Source organism: Galeopterus variegatus, unplaced genomic scaffold, assembly GCF_000696425.1.
Source record: "Galeopterus variegatus unplaced genomic scaffold, G_variegatus-3.0.2 Scaffold7287, whole genome shotgun sequence".
Classification (NCBI taxonomy): Eukaryota; Metazoa; Chordata; class Mammalia; order Dermoptera; family Cynocephalidae; genus Galeopterus; species Galeopterus variegatus.
Genome location: NW_007733398.1, coordinates 85,419 through 90,573, shown reverse-complemented (window position 1 = coordinate 90,573; position 5,155 = coordinate 85,419). Strand labels below are relative to the sequence as shown.

Below are 5,155 nucleotides of genomic sequence, written 5' to 3'. Positions count from 1 at the left end.
TAATGTACAACTTCAACTATAACTACCTCATAGGTTGAAACACAGTCTATTATGGCAGAAAGAACAGGGACTTTGCATTTAGGAGACAAAACTGGAATAAGAAATGGAGATTTTGGACATTTAGAACTTAATCAAGGTGTATAAATTCTTTGTGCTTTAGTTTATGTCTCTGTAAACTGTATTATAGTGTCTAGTTTACTGTACTGTTATGAAGATGGAATGAGTTAATGAAACACAATTAGAGTCTGACATACTGTTCAATAAACTATGTACCTATAATTATTCCTATTGTTATTGTCCATAAACTATTTTAAATGTTCACTTGGTAATGGTGCTATGAGAATAAAAGAAAGCCTATAAAACAAAACATAGAAGAGTATATTCTTGCATGCATAGTAAAACCTTAGTAAAATAAACTATTTTTATGGTAGTGGTACGATTCAGTAGTGGCACAGTAAAGAGCATCACAGGCTGGACCATCTGATTTTCTCCTGCAGAAAACTGGACCCTTCTTGCTTTGCTCCCTAGCAGCAATATTCCTTGTATTGTTGCTGCTAAAGCTTGTTATCTCAGGGCATTCTACAAATAAAAAATTGTTAATACATCCATTCATTTTGTTTTTTACTTGTTTATAAGTCCTTTCATCTATTTATTCATCCATTCATTCTTTCAACAAATATTCATTGATCTAGTAATTTATGCTAAGTACTGTGAGAAGCTCAAAATGCCAGAAGAAACAAAAAGTAAATGCCTGTGCCTTTGTGAATTTTATATTTCACAATAATGTACTGTCTTTATCTCTATCTGATATTGAAAAGGAGTAGAATGGAAAATCACTGGGAAAGCTACTTTTGATAAGATGGTCAGAATAAGCCTTTCTTAGACAGTGATATAAAAAAGGAGACCTGGGCTGGCCCGGTGGTGCACTGGAGAGTGTGCCGCTTGGGAGTGTGGTGGCGCTCCCGCTGAGGGTTCGGATCCCATGTGGAGACCGGTTCCCGCTCACTGGCTGAGCGTGGTGCGGGCGCAACATCGAGGGTTGCAATCCCGTTGCCGGTTCCCGGTACGGGCGCGACACCGAGGGTTGTGATCCCGTTACCGGTCAGTAACAAAGACAAAAAAAAAAAAAAAAAAAAAAAGGAGACCTGAATAATGTGAATGAGATCACTAAGACATAGTCCCAACCAATGGTCTGGTGGAGAGGGCAGGTGTGTGTAACTATATATTATTATACTGTGACAGTATGTTAAATGGGAAGTTTTGACTGAGGTGCCAAGACATGATCAAGCTGAGATATTAAATAAGTTGTGAGATGGATCAAAATGAAATTTTTGAGGGAAATAGATATTAACAATTTCATAAGCCCTTAAAACTTCTCACACGTTTCAAGTTTGTGGAAAATTTTTAAAAATGTTATCAGGATGATTTTAGAAAGAGGAATTTCAGAGAATATGATAGAGATTCTACTTAAGAACTTTGGAGAAAGTACCACAAACTCAGCTTTGGAGGATAAGTAAATTATTTTTTCCTTTGGTGGGAAGGCAAGGGCAGATGGAGGAAGGAGAGAAACAGCATTTTAAGATGTAAAAAGTCAGGCACAGAAAGGCAAATACTATGGTTACCAGAGGCTGGAAAGGGTAATGGGAGAGACGCAGAGGGAGAGGTTGGTTAAATAAAGGATACAAAATTACAGTTAGATAGAAGGAATAAATTCTAATGTTCCATAGCACACAGTAGGGTGACTACAGTTAATAATTTACTGTATATTGAAAAACATCTAAAAGAGAAATTTTGAGTGTCTTCAACACAAAGAAATCATAAATGAGGTGATGGATATATCCTGATTTGATCATAAAACACTATATACATGTATCAAACTATCACATGTACTCAGTAAATATGTACAATTATTATGGGTCAATTAAAAATAAAAACATAACAAGTTATATGAAGCCAGTCATAAATAAAAATTGACTATTTTTAACAGTACTGTAATCAGGTATGAGTTTTAGAGCATCAGACACTAAGGATTGAAATGAGGGTTGGAAGTAGATTGTGAAGAGAATAGAGATCTTGATGAAACTTTATCTATAAATTGTGGAAAGCCATTAACAGTTAGTCATGGTAGTAACAGGAAATTCAAGATGTTTGTAGCACATTCTTTGGGGATGGTACCATTAACTTAAAAGTACAAAAGAGCTTTAATATTCTCTGTAAACTAAACATGCTGGAACTTTCTGACCTAACTTTCTGTTTTCAGTCATATTGACCTATGACTGGCTTTAGAGATTTGAAGCAGGCACTGCAGGCTTCTTCATGGAACTTGAGGAATAAATTCTGTAGTCTATTAATGCAGTAGACTTCAATAAAGATGCTAAAACAGCCTTTGTGGGAGTCCTTAATTATTGCTCCTTGCCTTTTGCTTAAGGTCCAAGAGTCATCTTTAAAGTTCTCATTTAAAATAAAATAATATTAAGTAAGCTATCCATGACCAAGTCAAAACTTAGTTCAACAAAACTGAATCACCAGTAATACTTTAGCTCCTTCTTTACTTAATAATGATCACAGGAAAAAAAAAAAAAAAAAAAAACATGAAAGAACTAATTGATCAGTTGAGCTCTTCTCTGAGTGACTTATTTGTGTCACAAGGGACCATATGCTGTGGATTGAATGCTGCCCCCACACTCATTGAAGCTTAACACCCATTGTAACAGTACTAAAAGGATGGAAAATCCAATTACAGTAATTGAAAGGTGGGGCCTTTAAGAGGTGATTAGATTGTGAGGACTGTGCCCTAGTGAATGAATTGATCCATTCATGGAGTAAGGGGCATAGTTCTGATGGCTTCATAAGGACAGCAAGTGAGAAAGTTAGCTTTCTCTTGCTCAAGCTGTTTGCCATGTGACACCCAGCATGTCTGTAGAGGGTTACCACCAAGAAAAAGGCCCTCACCAGATGTGTTTCCTGGGCCTTGGACTTCCCAGTCTCCAAGCTGTAAGGAATAAATTTCATTTCTTTATAAATTAGCCAGTTTCAGGTATTTGTGTTTGGAATACAATACACCAACCACCTCTTCCAACAGGAGCTATGTTTGTTTGTTTGTTTCTTTGTTTTCCCATGGATAAAAATAATGTGAAAAAGAAAACTATCAGTTAAATTCACCCGTAATTGCTCTAACTTAAAGGAATTATTTATATCTTTGAATATTATATATTTTACTTATTACAGGAATTCAGATATTTTACAGGTAAAATCAATGTACATATGCATAAATTTTGCTCTATATTGAGCATTTAGCCTGTATCCCAATTCTTATAGAAAATGCTAAACAAGTATTATTTAGCACCTATATGAGAGTACTTCAGAAAGTTCATGGAAAGATTTGTATTATCTTTCTTTCTTTTTTTTTTTCCTTTTTGTCTTTTTTACTGACCAGTAACGGGATCGCAACCCTCAGTGTCGCGCCCGTACCGGGGACCAGCAACGGGATTGCAACCCTCGGTTTTGCGCCCGCACCGTGCTCAGCCAGTGAGCGGGAACCGGTCTCCACATGGGATCCGAACCCTCGGCGGGAGCACTGCCACACTCCCAAGCGGCGCACTCTCCAGTGCGCCACCGGGCCGGCCCTGTATTATCTTTCAATTCTATTTTTCCATGAACTTTTTGAATTACCCTCATACATGCCAGACACTGTTGTAGTTGATGAAATCATGAGTATCCTGCCTTCCTGGAGCTTAAATTCTAATGATGGAGTTTGGATGGGTTGTCCCCTTCAAAATTCATGTAGAAATTTGATCTCCAACGTGGCAGTGTTGGAAACTGATTGCGTCATGGGGGCAGATCCCTCACGAATGGATTAATGCCCTCCCTGGGGGAGGGGCATAGTGAGTGAGTTCTGACTCTTTTAGTTCCCACGAGAGCTTGTTGTTTATAGGACCCTGGCACCTTCTCTCTCTTGCTTCCTCTCACCATGTGATCTGCTTGTACCTGCAGGCTGCCTGCTACTTTTCCACCATAAGTAGAAACAGCCTGAGACCCATGCCAGATGCAACTGTCCCAGAATCGTAAGCCAAATAAACCTCGATACAGCTGTCCTAGAATCGTGAGCCAAATAAACCTCTGTCTTTATAAACTATCCAGTCTCAGGTATTTCTGTTATAGCAACACAATAGGGACTAAAACAGAAAATTGGTACCAAGGAGTGGGGTGTTGCTAGACAGATACCTGAAAATGTGGATGCAGCTTTGGAACTGGGTAATGGGCAAAGGTTGGAGGAGTTTGAAGGACTAGAAGAAGAGAAAAAGACGAGGGAAAGTTTGGAATGTCTTAGAGACTTATGTGGTGGTGAGCAGAATGCTGATAGAAATGTGGACAGTAAAGGCCATGTGGATGATGAGGTCTCAGATAGAAGTGAGGGACTTATTGGGAATTGGACAAAAGATAACCCTTGCTACACCATAGCGAGGAACCTGGCTGCATTGTGTCCGTGCCCTTGGACTTTGTGGAAGTTGGAACTTAAGAGTTGTGAACCAGAGCATTTGGCCAAAGAAATTTCTAAGCAGCAAAGCATTAAGGACGCTGCCTGGCTACTTCTAACAGCCTTCTCTGAGTTATGGCAGCAAAGGCATAATGTAAAACCACAATTTAAAAGGGAAGCAGAGCATAAAGATTTGGAAAATTTGCAGGCTGGCCATGCGGTAGAGGAGTGGAGAGCAGGAGAAAAATGCAAGGGTGAAGCAGATAAACTGCTAAAAACATGATCTTGGCAGTGAGGCAGCCAGATGCTAAGAACCAGGACAATGGAAAAAATGCCCTAAAGGCATTTGAGAAGTCTAGAAGGGTGTCCCACCCATCACAGACCCTGAGGCCTAGAAGGACTGAGTTGACCCAGAGGACAGACCTGGGGCGCAGCTGCCCTTGGGATCCTGCTCCCTGCATCCCAGCTGCTCCGGCTGGAGTGGCCCCAAGTGTGGTTCATGCCACAGCCCTGGAGAGTAGAGGCCTGAAACCTCGGTGGCATTGTGTTAAGTCTGCAGGTCAGCAGGACGTGAGAGCGGTGGAGGGATGGCAGCCTCCACCCAGATTCCAGAGGATGTATGGAAAAGCCCCGGGGCCCAAGCAGAGACCTGCTGCAAGGGCAGAGCCACCACAGAGG

The 5,155-nt window shown here is 40.2% G+C and overlaps 1 long non-coding RNA gene across 1 annotated transcript in view; it reads right to left on the bottom strand.

Moving 5' to 3' along the window:
* The window catches only part of LOC103607267, a 40,577-nt gene that overhangs the window by 803 nt on the left and 34,619 nt on the right, over positions 1–5,155 (bottom strand). The window lies entirely within an intron of this gene.